The sequence below is a fragment of the Oreochromis niloticus genome, linkage group LG23 (genome assembly GCF_001858045.2).
Source record: "Oreochromis niloticus isolate F11D_XX linkage group LG23, O_niloticus_UMD_NMBU, whole genome shotgun sequence".
NCBI classification, from domain to species: domain Eukaryota; kingdom Metazoa; phylum Chordata; class Actinopteri; order Cichliformes; family Cichlidae; genus Oreochromis; species Oreochromis niloticus.
In genome coordinates, this window is record NC_031986.2 from 21,869,876 (window position 1) to 21,889,119 (window position 19,244).

Genomic DNA, 19,244 nt, shown 5'->3' on the forward strand with positions numbered 1-19,244 from the left:
TCTGAAACAGCTTATTTAGAGCCGTCTAAATCCTGAGCTTTTGGCTCACAGGGATTACTTGTATATACACTGACCTCATTGTTTGAAACTTAGCCATGTTTAATATGAGCTTCCACCATTGTAACGGTAAACACAAGACCAAAAAAATCAGGAGAAACATAATAATAATAATCCCCTTCAACTGAAGTTTCCCAAGACCAGAACTGTAGAGTTAAATTGCAGCAGCTAGCTACTATTAATTATGGCATACATATAAACAGAATACGTAAAACACTGTTGATTATGTCAGTGATTTAAGCCAAACATCAGTCAGTCCTGAGCCAAAGGATGAGTGACAACATTTTAGGAAAAAATAAGGGACAAAAAAAAGAAAAAACGAGCATGAGAGAAATCCTTTGGCAAGTGACAGAAGAAGGGGCAGATCAGAGCAGAGGGTTGATGCTAACCAGATGTTGGTTGGTTCGCAGGGGTAAGCTGGGCTTCTGTTTATGCAGGCTTTGACAGACAGGCACCACACCTAACCGAGCCACGCTGTAGCCGAACAGTTCTCCAAGAGGAGGAAGGCTCGATCCAGTCGCAGCAACGGCGCTCACTTCACGGGAAATTAGCTAGATTATAGATCTAGCAAAAGACCTCAAGAGGATCCATTTAGCACTATCCGCCTGGTACTTATTATACACTCTTTGGAGGCTTTGTTTGCACTCAATGCTTTTGGCTTGTTGCTGGTACTTTCTATATTTCAGTGTGTGTGTGTGTACAATTCTGATACAAAACCCACGAAGCAAGGTTCAGGAAAACATTACCTACTGTGCCAGAGTTCAGCTGAGAGGACAAGAGAGAACAGCATCTCAGGTAACAAATCAAAACCCGCAAACAGGACGAAATCCCTTCCAAGCGTGTGTTTTTGCAGGATATTTCTTGCCTGAGACACTCCGTCAGATTCCCTGACAGCTCACGTACATTAGCTCCGGGACTCAGCTTTATCACGGCCTCTCCTCTGTTTAATCCAGAGGCTGATTTATTGACGGGGCCTGTCTGTGCGCTGAGTCGGCCAGCCCAGGTGCCGGGCAGATGTCGAAGCGAGCTTGGAGGCGAAGAATTGCATTCCTGCTAGAGAAAGCATTAATGTCAGCCTCTGATTTTCGGGACTGGTAGGGGGGGAAGACAGATTGCCTCGGAGGCATGCATGGAAACCATAAGCGGAGAAATGGTAATGTGACAAGCGGTAGGCTCCTGTCATCCACAAACCCACCTGTGCCACTCATACTTATCAGATCCACATCCTCTATCTGGCCTGGCAGACACAGAGAGCGGGTCCAGATATAGTGCGGTGTTTCTTTTTTTTAACTCGGGGAGGAAAGCTGGAGCAGAAGAATAATAATGAGAAATGTGAAAGGAGATAGGATATGGCGACTTCTGACCTCTGCAGCAGGACTCTGTGCTATGATTATTACAGTGGTCATGAATTATTTCTGCGGTGATCTGGATGCTCAGTGCATCTTTCCAGACAGATCGTTGGGGCAGCGGCAGCCTCGGGGTTGACACAACAGGCTTGTTTGAATTCGAGGTCTAACCAGAAAGGAAACTGAGAGTGGTGGGGGGAAAATGAATGAGGACAGAATTCCCTAAACAGACAGGTGCCCGTGACCACAGAGAACCAATATGAGACTGCAGGTCTCCTCAGGCAGAGCTGTAAATAAGACTGTCCTCGGTGAAGTGGCCGTGTTGAATAACGTGTGTTTAGCCACGCTTTGTTTGGAGTATTCTTCGAGGCTTCAGAAATAGCAGTGACTTTAAAGGAGAGAACTGCAATGATAGTTTTGGGGGGGAGTGGACAGGCGGATGACTAACTAACAACTAAACAAATATGTTTAGTCACAAAGGGTGGGGTGTATCATCTAATGAGTGCATTTAGGCATTTAGGCTTGTTCATGATGACCTGCCAAAGTTCAAACTAAGCATCAGAATAGGGGAAGAAAGGTGATTTAAGTGCCAGAGGGGTGCTCCAACTATTTCACAAACTGCTGATCTGCCACGCAACCTTCAGTAGAGTTTACAGAGGATAGTCTGAAAAAGAGAAAATATCCAGTGAGCAGCAGTTCTCTGGGAGAAGATGTCTTGTTAACGCCAGAGGTCAGAGGACAATGGCCAGACTGCTTCAAGCTGATAGGAGGAGGAGGAGGAGCACTCCTGCCAGCTAAGAACAGGAAACTGAGACCACAATTCAGAACCACCAAAACTGGACAATAGAAAATTGGATGTTCTGGTCTGATGAGTCTCGATTTCTGCTCCAACGTTCAGATGGTACGGTCATCTGTGTGATACAGTCATACGGTGTTCCGGCTTTTTTGTTTTTTAACATAAAAACAATCCCTTGAGCCCAAAGGAAAAAATCGGAATACTGTGAAAAAATGTTGTTATTATTCCTTCCCTACAGGATTTAAAAAGCAAACACATCATTATGCTGTTTTGATGGAAACTGAAATTCTGACACTTTTAACTCGTCAGAGGAAAACCATGTAGGTCTTACAAATGTGTCTGCAATTTGCGGGTGACCATCATTTGTGAAACGTGACGCTGACTCTGTTTCTGATCTGCGGGTAAGTGCCGCCTCACCAAGCTTACGGGAAGATTTTTGGTCTTATATTTCAATTTCCACGTCAGTGCAGCAGTTTAAGCCTGAAGACATTATCTCCAGGCTACTGCATCCATTTCATGGGTTAATGTGAACAAAGACCTCTCACTGCAGCGGCTTACCGCACTCTGTCAAGTGATCTGACAGAAGACTGAGGGTCCAATAATTCAGCAGCATAAAATATTTAAATCGACCATCATTGACTTTTGAAAGGTATTATTGCGGCCCTTTTTCGGGAAGCTTTTTACAGTCAGAGCTCATCCAGGTTTGGAAGGAATTTCAATATGAATCTGGAGCCAACCACACGCTGTATTTACACAGTTAATGGCACTAAATCTTTGTTATCATCTCAAGTGGAGTCGTATTTTTAGCAGCCATTTTTTTGTTTTATTTCATCCAGATGGGAGCCGGGGAGGAATCTGACATCAGTGCTGTTTCTCATTAAGCCTCTCAGATGAGGTGACATCAGTAGACTTCTGCAGCAGGGCTGAAATACACTGGATTTCTCCTTGAAACAGGGGTGGGGTTAAAGGTCTATCTGATAAATAAATTACATTTCCATCACCACAAGAACTCATTTTTCAAACAGGAGCCCAAAATCAAATATTATTTGTTTGTGCTAAAATTAATTTCATATCCTCACAGCACTGAAACCCTTTGAGATATTTCCAGATATTTCGGAACGTGATAGTGTCGCTACTGTGGGAAAATCGCGCAGAGCAAGGACCTAAATTTCCTTTGCTTACACCAGCTATTTGCTCTTACAATAACAACGCTGTTCCATCATTATTATTTGTTTACTCAGCTAACCCTCTTTATCTGGGGCACCCCCCCCCCCCTTTTGGCGAATGCTCCAGCATTCTCTGAACCCTCTGGAAGCCATTTCTCAACCAGACCCTCCAATAGGCTGATTGAAAGTGAGGCACCAGCTTCATTCTGAGAGTTTACAATAGCACACCCATCAGATGCCCTCTGCCCCTAAAAGCATTACCTTCAGCATGAGTTGTTTACCATGGTACATAATACAGGACAGAGCACTCTGCATTGTTCCACTTGTAGGTCAAAAGTTGGGCTGATCATATTGGCTGTAGCATTAATGGGGGTGAGCAGACAAGATCCTTTCACTCGATGGTAGGGTAAACAACTCTCACTCCTATAATATCCTGTTGTGCAGAGGGGCTGGAAACATGGCCAAGAATGATTGGAGTCCCATGAAGCTGTAGCCCCAAAAATGCAACTTAATAGGTTTAAAGTCAAAGTTTTTGCAAAAATCTTGAAAACATGCTACATAAACCGGAAATATAGAGCTTTTGCCTTCAAAGTAAAAGTCAAGTCTTATAGTTGAAACCAACACAATTCCAAAGAGGTAAGTTTTTTACCTATTACGTTCAAGGTGTACCGTCACTGTTTCCGGTTTGCATCGCACTTTTCAGTTTCATTTCCACTTGTGGAGCAGTTGGTGAATGTTTGCAGACATCTTCCATGCAAAATGCGGGCAAACTGTGGCAACCTGCTAGTGACAAAAGCAATCGCAAGGAGTTTTTTGATGCAGCACCATATACCGCTCTGTGTCCGATTTCACCTAGCAACTTCCAGCAACCACTTGCTGAGCTAGCGACTGGTGGTTGCCAGGGGGCTACCAACCAATCTCTAGGCCTGTGAGACTGAGACCTTAAAGAACTGGTATTTAAATAGTGTTTTTCTAGTCTTATTGACCAGTCAAAGGACCTTTAAATTACAGGACACATTCACATTCACTGCAGTGCTTTAATGGAGGGCTTTAATACTATATGTAGTTTAGGGTTAGTATCTTGCTCAGGGACACTTCGACACACGGATTAGAGAGGCTGGGGATTGAACCATATAGCTTCCAAAGAGCAGAGAGTCCAGTTTATATCTGCCGTGATCAGCTGTTCACTGCTGAAATGTAATTTTAAATGTATTTGACATAAAAACTAAAATGAGGTATTCTTTTCATTACTCTTAGCCCTTTCATCTGGTTTAGATTAGTGTGGATATTTTTTACGGTCACAAATATGTCAGAACTCCTGTTTAAATAATTTGGTGATCAGTTAATTAAGAAAAAATGAATAAGCACAACTTCATAATTTGAAAGGCATGCTTGTTCACTCTGTCATAAATTTAGGTAAGAACATCTTTCATATCTCTTTGTTAAACAGCAAGCACCTAGTGAGCTTAGTTTAGAGTTAAGGATAGAAACTCCGTAGGGCTGTTCGATATAACGATATATATCGGATGACGATATAAAAACGCCTATCGTTTCATTTTACGCTATCGTTTGTTTCGTGGTGTCGCAAAATAAACTGTTTACGGCAATATTTTTTCATTATTTTGATGGTCACTGTAGTGGCTATATTAATTTCCTAAAGTTCTCTCTTTCTCTTATATTTAATATAAACACACTACAGACGGACAAGCGCTTGTTTTTATGCCTTGTCGTTAGCAACAACGATGGTAAAACCACCTCGTGTCCACTTGTTTATTTTCCACATAAACCTTTCACAATAAAGCTCAAGATCCTGTTGAGACTTTTCAAAATAAACTGAATCACGTGAAAGATGCAGAGTATTTACGGATGAGAAGCAAAAAAGAGCCGTCAGGTGCTAAAAAATAAACCTTAGACTCAAACGTTAGAACAGGCTTTTCTCCGCAGCACGCTGTGTAATAAATACTCACAAAGAAAACGGCCTCTGTTACAACCTATGTCTAAAAATGTATCGTTTCATGCATCAGTTAAAACACTCGACTCCAGGTACGCGACGCCCAGCTGGAAACACTTCACGCAAGTCGAGCTGCCCGACATTCACAGAATTTACAGAAAATGTTACATTTTTGTCATTTATATCGTTATCGGACGATAGATGTCTTAATATCGGGATATGAGATTTTGGTCATATCGCACAGCCCTAAAACTCCGTGTTTGGTTATCACTGATCTTTCACCATCTTTTATGAGGAGGAAATTGTTACTTTCCCTACTCTTGTGTTGCATATCAGGTGCCGATGACTGATCGTGGTGTTTGGGTAACGAGGCCTGAAAGGAGAGACTAAGTCAGTGTTCAAGTTAGTTCCAATGAGAAAAATTAGGAGCTTTCAGCATCAACCCATTTCACCATTTTAGCACATAAGAGGTCCATTTACCGTGAAACCTATCCTGAGATTATTCAGATGCTTTCCAGGTTACCAGTCCATGCTGGACTCGAGCCATGCAAGCAGTTGGGGAAGTGGGTCGGAAGAGAAAGGCTTAATAATGCACTAATTCAACCAGTTCGACTTGATTTTCACTGACCTCTCCTCAGTGTCTCAGGCAGGGATATGAGAGGGGAGGGGTGGGGAAGACAGAAAATCCAATCAGGGAATTCCTCCAAAATAAAAACCTGTTTCTGAGCGAATAAATTGAAGGAGGCAGGATTGTATTGCAAATTCAACAAAGGCCAAATACAGGATGCTTTGTTAGGCTGTAATCACACGAGGGCCATTTCCAGCAAATTCATGATAATCCCAGAGAATGAAGGTAATGGAATAATCATAAGGCTCTTGTTTGCGCTGCATAATTTTCCGCATGGAAATCTATTGGCTCCTACAGCTGTTGAGCCAGATGGATGCTGGGTTGCCGTGTGATAGCCCTCTGGTTAGCTCCCACAATAGCCCTTCATTGACCATGAGACCACACACAATGGCAATTGTTGACCACTGGAACCGCAGACAATCAGCCCTGAGGGTCAAACAGGTCCTCTGCGAAAGCATCCCTCATTCAATCCTGTTCACCTGAGGCTCGCTCCGCCTCATAAAACCCCAATCACTGCTCTGCTGTCTGGCCACGGGGAGGGAAAATCATTGAGTGCCATGAGCACATCACCATAAAGTTGACTTATGGACTCATGAAAGGTATACAGATCGTACGATATCTTTAGAAACTGGGCAACACTCAATAATGTCAGTGGCTCCAGCAGCCGGATGAGCCACACAGACAAACATTGCTGCATGCAGACGATATTGATTAATCCCGTTTCGCTCTGGTAGGAACGAGCTAGCTTTTAATGTTGGAGTTTAGCACTCAAAAACTGAACATCTTATAAATCAACCACTATAAAAGGATGTTCAGTTTTTTTAATACTTTATCTTTGATTATTTAGGAAATCAGCATTTAAAGGTTGGAACCAGGTTGGAAGGATGAAGCTAAACTAATTTAAGACAGAGACTTTTTGCAGTGTGTAATTGCATAATCTTCTAGCCAGTGACTTTCCTTTAAAATGGTGCGCCATCAAAGAAGCTTTCCCTCTAATCATTGTAATAACTCTGCCCTGCACCTCAATTGGATAGTTGGCATTTGAGATAATGTGCCGGCAGTGTCATGATAAGTGCTTTAAAGCCTCAAGAAAGCAATCGAGTACAGTGTTGAAATGCAGATTGCTTTAAAAAAAAGAAGTGGGCTTCCTTTCCAACCTGCAGTGTGATTAGCAAAGTTTATGGTCTGTATTGCCAAGGCAGGGAAAAGACTGAAACGGACTACCTATCGGCCCTGACAGGAGCCAACGATAGCAGAGCTGGCATGAAGGTCATTGCCTCTTGACTGGTGAAAGTGTAGCCGGCAGGCGAATGTGGTGAGCCGGACTGCACTCAGCTCCCTCTCTCCCTTCTCAGTGACTTTTAACAGAGTGGAGACAAGGCTAGCATCAGCCGCAAACGCTTCTGACAGTGTGCATTAGCCACGTCAGAGGAGACCGGGTTCCCTGCAAACAACACCTTATTATAACGCGACGCACTGCAGCAGTTTGAGGCAAAACAGGTCCCTCCGCTTTTGTTGCCTCCGCTCCGTCGCTTTGTTTGCATATGAGCGAGTTCCAGCGCAGGATATTGTGGAGAAACATTGCAGAGAATGGCTTATACAATGAAAATAACCATTGGCGATTTTTTGTAAAATACGTCAGAGAGAATTAAAAACATTTTACAACAAGAAGCAGCACAAACCAGAAAGCCTCCTGTTATCAGACTTTAAACTCCAACCAGGGGTTTCCAACCTTTTCTTTTCCTCTAACGTACCCCCTGCAGCGATTACAGGAATGGCTTTCTATTTTTGACTTCCTCATCTGAAAGTTACAGAGTTTTTGAGTGGGTTTTGGTTAGATAACTTCATGGTACAGTAGGTTATTGTTTTAGTTTACCAAGTAGCAAAAAAAATCATTGTGTAGGTTAATCAGCATCAATTCATCAACTAATCAGTTAACAATTTCAAAGACATTGGTTGGAAAATAAAATATTTAAAATACTGAACCTTCTTCTTCATAGCTTCTGCAGCTTTTGGGCCAAATCCTGATTGTTGGTGATAATTCCTGCCCTATCGGTTCTTGACATTGAGAGTCTGGAGCTTCTGCATACCCATCTGATTTTTAAAGACTGACCAATACAACAAACATCCTCAGAGACCAGCTTCTTCTAAAGTTTCAGGGGTAGTTTGGTGACAATCTGTGCATTTTCCAGCACACAAAGTGGCTCTGAGAGTATCAAATTAACATTTTGGATCTATGGACAGGACGGTGGAGCGGTCCTGAGAAGGTCCTGCGTTTGACTCCACAGAGTTTGCATGTTCTCCCCAGAATCCAAATAGTTAATAGGAGTTTGTAGGGTCAGATTAATTAGCGATTCTAAATTGCCCATAGGTGTGAATGGTTGTCTGTCTCACTCTTTCATCCCTGCATCAGACTGGCGAACTGTCCAGGGTGTATTCCGACTCTCGCCCTATGGCAGTATGAGTGAAAAGAGGATGGGTAGATCTTAAACTGATCAAGAATCTGTGGTCAACACTTAACCCAGGCAGTCAAGCGTTGGTCTATAGATTTGGAGCACTGATAAGGCTGGAATGGATTGGCACTGATCAAGCTTTGACCAGAAACTGATATCCAGCATGGCACGTAGGGTTGGGCGATTGGACAAATATATCGACTATCGACGATAGACTGAGCCCATCGGCGATCGTTTTTACACGGGTGATTTATTTATTTGCCCATGAGTAAGTTTGCTAATAATGATGGAGCTAATAGAAGCAGTCAACATTTTTTTTTTAAATAGTGCTATTTTAACAGCATCCTCTTTCATCTACGAGCAAATGCACCCTCCTCAGAGTGCACCCAAATGCTTGATGGAGCTGCAGAAGCTGGTGATAGACTAGCATACTCAGCCAGATGGTGGACATGTACATGCTCATACAAGTTAGTCGTGTTTGAGTACTTTGCTCGCACTATACGTCTGCACAAGTGGCACACTGCTTTGGTTACATCCTTAGGTTTACCTCTTTCATCTGGTTTAAAGCCAAAGAAATCCCAAATTGGCGACATTATATTTTTTTAGTGCTGTCAGCGTTAACGCTCCGTCATCACGACAAATACGATTAACAATTAACCCATCTGGAGCGCAGACTGAGTCAAAATCCCTGAAATGTCTCTGTGCTCCAGATGGGTTGAGCACGTTAAACATTTTAATCGCGATAACACCACGTTAACACCAGGTTAACACCGACAGCCCTAATTTTTGGGGGGAAATTAGCTCGTCCATGTTTGGACTTCTATGTTGTATACGCGCAAATCAGTCCGTGCATGATTACATTGCCCCACCCAATTATTGGACGGACGATTGTCGATTAGAAAATTTTTACATATCGCCCAACCCTAATGGCACGTGCATACAACTGCAGATATTATGAGGGAGAAGGGTTGACTTTTTGCATACATTTGATTTATTTGCCTATGAAAGCTTTTGAAAGGTGCAGGAGATTATTACCTTGATGCGTCCCGGTGCAACAAAGATTCAGCTACAAACCCAAAGACCAGGAAACATCTATGCTAAATGCTCCAAAAGCAGCTTAAAATGAAGTTAAGGTTACTTTTTCAGATTGAGGTTATTATAATTGAACTAAAATTAAACTAAAAGATAAATAAAATAAAAACTAGAACTCTACAAAGTTCAAATGAACTTAAACATTTTCAAAAAATAACTACAAATAAATAGATAAATAATCTGGAACAAGCAAGCTCACTCTGAACTGAACTAAAAGCCCCACACTGTGATATAAATCAGCATTCACACTCCCGTGACAAGTTTTCTTGTAAATGCCCTGACACATTTAGTAACCAACTTTATTCTTGTCAAAATCTGCCCCACTGCCAACGCTTTTTAGAATTTCTATGGAACTTCATTAAATTTTCTATTCAAACCTGTTCAGGTCCGCTCAGTTCTTTAGTTAAACCGTATGTTCCTGTTTGTTGAAGCCCTGAAGCGTCACACGCAGGTTATCCAGCCACACCTCGACTATACAAACAACATATTCTGAAAGACAATATGAAGCTATCCTGACACAGAACTTACAGACTTTCACATGAGGCTGCATGTATGCTTTCCCCTCTGGGCTCCAATCCTGTGATGCCTCACACAGCCAGGCAGGTGATCTTTTGTTTGGGAGGGAGTTGATGATGAAACACGGACAAACACATTAACTCCCAGTGTGTGCACAGTATGAGAGCAAAGAGCTTCAGCGCAGAGAGGAAGGGAACTGAACAGTGTAAAAGCAGAAGAGATGAATGAGGGCTCAAAACAAATAAAGGAGAAAAATGAAAGACAACTGTGCTGCAGGCTTTCTCCCCAGTGTATAGGCAAAATACAGCAGCACTATTGTATTGTCTAGCTCTGCTGCTGGGGCCTGACAGGCCCTTTAATGCTGTAGAGCCGTCTGTAAGAGGCTGTCATCAAAAGAAAAGCACAGGGGACCAGAGGACGGCCGGTCAGGGCCGGGCCACTGTGCGGGGACACAACCAGCTGGAGCACCTGGAGCTCAGAGCGGGCACACAAAAGACGCACACACCGATGCTGATGCACAAACACAGCTACACACACGTGAGATGACCATGTGGCGGCACACACGAACCTCTTTTCCAGTGTATTTGCTTGCACATGAGCAAGCAATGATAATTTGAGTGCACATGAATGCTCACATGCTGCACACATAACCAGTAAGAATTTGCATAATATCACCAAAAACCTGACAGCAGTGGTCAGTTTTTAAATGCGGTTAAAGCAGCAGCTGTGTGGTGGTGACCTCACGGGGTCGTGTTAGTAAATGCATAAAAACAGTGCAAAGACAGCGAATAATAGTGGTAACCAGGAACGTGGAGGAGACGCTTGTTGAACACGAGCAGCAACTTTCAGGGTTGATGAATGAAGCCAGCACAGGGGTGTCAAAAACTGCAGTTCCTTCTAGTGGCCACTTGAGGGTGTCTGCGATGTAAAAAATATAAATAGTATATATATATATGTATATATATATATATATATATATAGATATATATATATATATAAATAATAGACATAATGTCCAACTTCACAGCACAACATTAACACATTTACAGCCTGACGCTAAAAGTGGTTTCGGTCTTTCTGGGTAATTTCCACCTTCGTGACAGCTGTACATAACATGAAGTTTTACATAACTCAGTAATTTAAAGTGTATGAAAGCTTAAAATTGTTTAGGGTGTGGCCTCTTTGAGTGACAGACAAGTCCTGAGTACTCTTGTTTAGTGCCTAGTTTGGTTCAGCTATCCAGATTCTCTAATAAGTTCATTGTAATTTAACCTGTCTGTCTTTACCTAAACAACATTAGCATCCCACTGATTTCCATTGCTGAGCAGATTCTGTAGGGGTACTGTGACGGTGAAGCAGCACTTTTGTCCATATAGTGTGTCCTGGATCCTCTTTGGGGACTAAGTTCAACACTAAACTTGTGCAACCGTTTAATAACAACCACAACTTCTGAGCAAAACACGATTTTTCTGCCGATTATTTTTTTCTGTAGCAAAAAAAAGCATGAATTTTCTGAACTGTATAACTAAAAGTAAATGATTACCCAGCTTCTTGAAACAGGGTTGTGCTCGCTTTCAAAGGCAACTGTATTCACGACTCCTGATTTTCTGGTGAAGGTCATATAAGAGACAACGACAGTCTGCCACAGATTTACGAGTAACTGTTGGGATATTGAGCAAGACGTGAAAGACAGTAAATCCCGCTTGTGCGACTGCGCATAGCTGCAGCTTCAACAGTTATAATTACAACCATTCTCAGATCGATATATCTGTCAGTATCTGACAGCTGGCTTCCCGCAGGAGCAGATTCTCTCTCATAAGTGAAAAACCCAACGTTCACTATAACCAGCTCACCTCACTCTCTGCTGAACAACACTACCTGCCCACAAATTGAAATTTTGTGTATTCACCGCAGCACCAGCGAACACCGTGACCTCGATATTTTCGGAAGTGTGTTTGTGTGCCTGTTTTCGGTGGTAGCTGTTGTGGCGCCAGCATAATGTATGCAAAGCTCCGAAGCCGAGTTTTGGCTGTTGAAAGCCAATAAGGTGGTATCAAAACGAGGGCAGAGTTAATTAATCATCTCGGCTTCCTTTTCATGGCCCTCCCGTGACTGTCCCGGGGGCTCGTGTGTGTGTGTGTGTGTGTGTGTGTGTGTGAGGCAGCAAAAGCGAGGCAGGGAGGCAGGAGGGTGGTGCAGGTTGCAGCTGGGGGTTATTAGCATAAAGTAATGTGAGCCAGTAGACTGCTGAGCTCCTGTAAGCCTGCTGCAAACCTCCAAGGACAAAACAGGAAACTAATGACACCAGATTTATTCACTGACCACGAGGAAAGATAATTACAAGACAGTAGATGACGCTGCGATTTAAAATCATTTACCAACTACGCTTCTTATGACATTTTTTAAAAACACCACATCAGCTCTTCGGGATGCCGTAACCGGCGCATTTGAAAAGTCGCAGTGGTGTTTTTACTGATTTTGTGTGACGGGAAATGATGCCTGCCATCAATCATCATCACCATCAAACTGTGACTCTGGATGCCGCTGCTAATTAAACATCATACGGGAAAAGCAAAATGTTTTCCCAAAGATTTCATACATTTATATTGTTTTGTTTTCTGAGCTCTTCCTCGAGCCGTCTCGCCGCCACCCATAATTAGTTTTAATGTTTTGCAGCTGCGAGCAGCTCATCTCTGTCTCTCGGTGCAGTGCGATGTGGCAGCTCAGCTCCATCAAAACACAAAGGTCGCGTCCAGGTTCACACCCTCGTTTATTCAGTCAGTCGTTCGCTCACTGCCGAGGCACAGGTGTGCTATCGCACAGCTGCTTTTAGGATGCAACAATTGTGATGTGTTGCTTTTTGGCTAAATGCTAATAACTAGCTTTGGTTTGGGAAAGGCCTCATCGCGATACTTTTGAGAGGAGCTGACAACCAGAGAAAAAGGGGGAGGGAGGTTGGGGTATGAAAACAAGAGGAAATGTGTAACTGATGGAAGTAGGCATTTATGACCAGAAGGGGAGTGTTTGGGGTGTGTTCCAGCTCCTGAAATTCAGATAAATGACCTCCAATATATAAGCCATGAAATGCAAAAAACTACTTGTATTAGCACGCTTAGTTTTAAACCATTAGCAAGTCACAGTTTTCAACATAATAGCTGCTTCCAGCAAGTCTTTCCATCTTGCATAATACTAAAAAAAAAAATGGAAACGATTAAGGGAACTGATACGGTACGCTTATTATGGTCCGCCTGGGATTATGTAATGGATGAAAACATGCAAAACGAGATGGATATTGAGTACAGAAAGGAGCTTTTTTGTCCTTTGTTATATCTTTATTTTCATTATGGCCACTGGGCTTTTATTTTGGCAGCACAGTCGTTGCCAGCTGAGGAGGATAAAGAAAAGGGAAAAAAAAAGCACTCTTGGTCTTTTAAGGTGCTTCGCAAGCAAACGGAGCGCAAAAAGTCAGCATTTGCTCTCGGCCTCAGAGCACCTAATGCTTTCACTCAATTGACAGTAAAAGCAAAGTTAACGGGGAAGAGTCGCTCGTGGCCCTGACACAGCTTTATTTTGATTTAGGCTTTGAGTGCAGCGTCAGTATTGGAACTGCAGTGGTGAAATACTGAGCGCCATAATGCAAACATTGATGCCGCGTTGCATTACGGCCAAGAAGAAAAAGAAAAAGCAGGACGTATTCTGCAAAATAAAAGTCTTTCAGGCTGGAAAAAGACTCGTGGGACTGCGTGTGCATGTGCGTGTGTTTGTATGTATATGTGTGGAGGTTTGGGATTGTTGAGGGGGGGATTTCTAAAAGGAGCACAGGGAGAGATCTGGGCAAGGAAGAGTGAGAGAGTGAAATAGGATGGAAAAATGCAATCATGCATCGCGGCCCTCTCCAGCTCCTCGTCGTGTGTTGCTTCCCCCTCCTTCCCCTCCACGAGCCATTAGTCACTATCCAGCTCCTGTTAATGTAATTAGATAAAGGATATATGGAGTCTCGGAGCTCAGCGGAGACATTTGTCTGCATAATTGTGTCCGAGCAGTGGCCGAGGCTAAGAACCCCTGGATTTCCACAAAACACCTCTGGCTTACTAACCCAGAAAATGAGTTTACAGAAGGACAGAGAGAATGAAAGAAATAGACGGGTAAAGATTAAAAATCCTCTCTAAAGTAATCCTTTTTTTAAAAAAAAATCTGTTGCTGTGTTTCCCATTTTCTTGCCAATCCAATAAGCACTGCGTGCCTTCTATTTCAAAACGTATAAACCCAACTGAGAGAACAGAGAGTCGAGCATCAAAGCACTGTCATATCTAAAAAGGCATCCTCCAACAAAAGGTGGTGTATTTTTAGATCTTCTGTTGCCAGAAGAAGTTCAAATGCTGGATTCTCCTCCCCAAAATGCAGACCCATCACCACATCCTACTAATAAACTGTCACATGTCGCGAACCATCTCAACCACATGGGGTAAATAAGTACAGATGGCAGCAGGTCCCCTGATTCAGACCTTCTGGAGGTGTGTCAGAAATGTAAAACAACCTCAATTCTCACATCTAATTAGTAGTAGTCGCAGCTTGCCAGCGAGTGACCTACATATGAAACACGGTAAAGTGTTGGAGATGCATGACGCGCTGCCGAGGACTCCGGCATTCCCGTGCACTTTGCGAGGCTTGGACATGCACACAGTGAAAAGCAAAGAGAGGCTCAAAACACTCTGATTCCTCTTTTTGATTAATCATCGAGGTGAAAGTCCAACAGAGAGTAACAGTAGAAGAGCCACATACATTTAAAAGTAGTCAAGAAACAGCCACTTTAGCAAAAGACCGAATATGCAAATACAAAACACATACTCCAGATTTGAACTACTACTTCCCTTTGCTCTCTGCTTGGTTTTAACTTTCCCTCCATCAACATCTCTCACTCCTCCCTCCTGCACTTCTTACCCAGGGCAATTCCTGCCTCCTGTCTGGGGCACAAGCAACATAGTTGGGTTTGGAGGGCAGGATGTTAGCCTGATTATCACCCAGTCAGACCTACTTCCAGCTCCAGACAGCCTTCCTCTTGCCCCAGATACCTCCTTTGCTTGTGGAGGGATGGAAAGGGGAGGGGGGGTGAACGTATGGACCGGCACTCACCGCGAGGAGCTCCAGCAGGGGACGTTTCGGATCCTCCCGCTGACCGACACAACGCCGTGGTCCACGAACTGGCTCATCCTGCGCGCCCTGTATCCCGTCTGCTCGCTTCCTCTTCTTCCGCTTGGTTCCACACTTCTGCCTTAGCTGAGTCTCAGCTGCTGCCTGCCACTGGGTGTATGTGTGTGTGTTGGAATGATGATGCAGCAGGCAGCCGTGCAGCCCTGGCAGCAAAGTGCCTCGTCTGAATTCTCTCCTCGGCGAGGCCACATCGGCATTTTGTCAATATTTAACCAGCAAAGTCAGGCTGGATTAAATCACCTGGGCAAGACCTACAGCGCATAGTTACCCAGGAGACTGTGTGTGCATTCATGTTTACTTGTTTGTGGCTGAAGTAGTGAATTGCTGGTGTTTGTGAGTGTGTGTGAAGACATAAAACATTAACTCATGTCATGCAGAGGAGTCTGATTCAGACTCTGAGTTGGCAGTTTTGCACGTTTTTGGCGACTCCAGCTTCAGACCAGAAACTCACACGTCTCCCACTTCAGTATTACCACTGCTGTTACCACCGCTGGCAACAATCTTAGGCCATGTAAGTGTAAAGAGTGAAGCTAATGAAGCACCTCTCTGGCTTTCGCCTAACGACTGTTTCTCAATCTGAGCATCACAGCTCTTTTGACTTGTGAACTCTTGCAGGAAACTACTTTGTGCCGATCTGCAGACATTTTACTTGGAAGACATGTAAGCGAAAGGTCGGAGGACAGATCCTGTCTTTATAAACCACTTGTTTTTATCTACCTTAATTAACAAGGAGCAAAATTTTTGGTACTTTGAAGCTTTCTGGGAACTATTTGCAATCCAGTGTCTATTGACTCAACACATTTGATCAGAATTTATTTGCATGCAGGTAAAACATAAGCCTTGAGAGCAGCTGAAAGCAGACACAAGCTGACATGCAATCTCAAAATGAGTGCCCATTGTTTCATTACCTTTTGTAATTTATCTGCATTTAAAGACAATAACCGGAACAGGAAGTCTTGGCCTGGATTTCCGTTGGCTACAGTGGAAGTCCTAATATATTGGCCACTGTCTCCGTATTCATTTAAACACAGCAGTAATTTTCTGTATTTAGCCACAATATTAGATGATAAGGACACTGGTCAGAGGCAACATTTGATTATTAAAGTCTTTAACGCTGGATGTTGGAAATAGGAACATCTGCATTTTTAGTACAGTTGCCCTGATAAAGCCCATTCACTGTGGTCACATGCTTAAAAAACAGCTATTTAAATGTAGTTTGGACCCTGGAAAAGTTTTCTAGACCTTTCTTTCCAAGGTACGTGACAATCTACAGCTCAATCTGCCAAGGAAGATCACGTGACCGCATCAAAAGGTTCCACAACAGCCTCTAAACTGACCTCTGGGTTAGATCGTTTTCCGTTGTTTTCAAGATCCCGAGTCAGCTTCTGCCACCTCTTCTGACCAGTTTCCTGAGTGACATGCTGAGAATGAACTTCAAATGTCAAGATGGGGGTTTGGATTTACTCACAGTGGTTTGGTCAAGTAGGCCACACAATAGATAATGGCAGTTCTCTCATTCAGAGTGGAAAAATGTGGAAGTGGTTTAGGGAGAACTTCTACATTTCTTCCTAAAGTGTACACCGAGCATAGTTTATTTTTGCATGCCTGATTGATGTAGTTCATATCTGGTCTGTAGGAAGTTTCAGTAGATGATTCTCAAACTTTTATCATTTAATGGTGTCAGCTACAAAAATGTTGACCACTGAGTCTTTGTCCTTTCTGGAAAAGTTGTTAGAAATTGAGGAGTGTAAAAGTTTGGACTTCTGGGTACAAAAACTGGGAAATTATTATTAAGTAGAGCCAACCGATATATCAGTGGATATTAGCAATTTGACAATATCAGTATCTGCATTTATATAAACAAAGAAAAGTGTTGGTGCTACATTGTCCATAAGAGAGCACTCTGCAACTTTTATGTTCACACATGCTTGAAAACACCACAAACACAACAAAATATAATCTAAGAAGATTTCCGTAGAGCATAACGGAGTAATCCCTGGCTTGTTGTCACAATAAAGCAAAAAGGTATTTTTTAACTATACTGTCATGTTATCTTAGCAAGGACTCATAAATAACTACACATAACAACTTTTGGGGAATTCTTGATTTGTTTTGTGTGTCTGAAAGAAAAAAAATATCTGTTGATCTACTAGATTGGCTTTAAATCAGCAAAAATCAGTATCTGTATCTATCTTAAAGGTCCTATATCAATCAGATTCTACTCTTAAGTAGACAGTTCACATACTTACTATAAATCGTGCACCAAGGATTGAACTCATAAGATCAGCTAGGCTTCAATATTTCAACCAGCAGTGAGACTATATAATGCATATACCACAGACCATATATAAAAGATAAACGTTGCTACCTTGACATCACCCACTGGTTTGCAGATCTCAATTTAGCTTTTTTGATGTTCACAATCTTTTGATGATGATGCTAAGCTTTGTTAACAAGCAGCAATCATATTTTCTATATATTTTTTACAAATCTGGTGTTCAGTGACTCAAGGATTTATATAAAAATTCACCTCTTGTACAACAGCCATAAAGGGGGAAATTAGCTACAGACACCAAAATATTTTTGTACCAGGCTAAAAACTTGTTTATTTCTGCCTTAAAATTTGGCTTTTCAACATTAGAGCCTATGGGGGCTGACTCACTTCTGGAGCCAGAGGAACTGCAGTCTTTGGCACTTCCGAGCTGACTTTAATTTTCAGCCCTGGCAGTTGCTGCTTGGTATAAATTACATGATCTAGAAGCTCCAGTGGGACTATTTCAGAGGAGTTTTTCCACTGACATCTCCTAAAATGACATAGTTACATTTTGCAAATGTATAAATCACCGAAAAAAGCATACATGTGCAGTTTTACAGCTGGCATAGCAGCAAACCATGAATATGAGTCCTTCTCCCACTGGCCTATATAAGCTATGCTTTTTTTCCCCATAGAGAATTAAGCTCATGACCTTAAGCTATCACTGTGATTGATGGGAGATGAGTGGCAGGTGGTGCTCCTGTTCAAACGAAGATTACAAACTCATCAGTCATCAGACGCCTGGGCGAGCTTCGCAGAGGAATTTATGACATCTGACACAGAAGCTTCACACCGGCCAGTTTTTATGAAGCAAACAGAGGTGATGCAGGTGCAAAATCATTGCCCTGCCCAAAAGCATTCCTGCAGATGAGTAACCGCTTACCATCAAAGCAGTTTTCATTTGGTAATGGAACTTTAATTAAATAGAAAAGTACTTTGAATTCTATTGTGGTTTTACTGTTGGTTTAGAGATGAGTTATTTGACTGAAGCCAGTGCCGCCAGTCATCTGTTCATTGAACCAGTGTGAGCCATTACACAATGGCAGCCAACCAAGCTATGCAGAACACAATGAACATTTTATCACTTAAATGAGGACCCATGTCTCTATAATAAAGACGGAGATTTTCATAATGCATCCTTTGGCAATTTAGGGATGCTTCATTTATCAGTGAAAAGGCATCATGACACTAATGCCCATATAATGGTTTTGGTCTGGAATGGTCCGAAAATTGAATCTGGATGGGAATGACTGAATGTTTTAGTAATAGATCTTTAGCAAATGAGACAGTCCATTTGTCAAAGCTGCAATGAGATTAATGGTGAAATAACATAAATATAATATTATAAATTAAGGCCAATTATTGTGTTTGGAATGGCCATAAGATGGCAGTGAGGTAGGAATTACTAAATAATTTACATCATTTATCAAGTTGGAAACTATTTGCAAATTACAAGGTAGTCAAATTCCAAAGCATGTGCATCATGTATGAATCCAATGAAGAAAAATCAACCAGCCCCCAACACTTTCAGTTTTAACCTTTAACCCTTTTCTCCAGGTGCGAGGAAGCTCCGTTCCTGGCAGGAACTCACCCGACAAGCCGGACCAGTATAGGTGCGACAGAGCACCCTGGAAGGCATCTATTTCCCCCTTGTAATGCGTCTTACATTGTCCTGTCCTTCACTGGCATGAATACATGCAAAAATAACAACGCA

At 42.5% G+C, this 19,244-nt stretch overlaps 1 protein-coding gene across 7 annotated transcripts in view; it reads right to left on the minus strand.

Annotated features, from left to right (window-relative positions):
• Positions 1–19,244, minus strand: part of LOC100702923 (nck-associated protein 5) — a 163,027-nt gene that overhangs the window by 115,346 nt on the left and 28,437 nt on the right. The window contains exon 1 of one of the 7 annotated variants that reach the window (XM_019351821.2): positions 15,139–15,417. The exons of 5 other annotated variants lie outside the window; for them this stretch is intronic. The gene's annotated coding sequence lies outside the window, so the exon portion shown is untranslated. Of the gene's footprint in view, positions 1–9,866; positions 9,942–15,138; positions 15,418–19,244 lie in introns of those variants that run through there. One more of the 7 variants, XM_019351820.2, reaches the window with a different exon arrangement.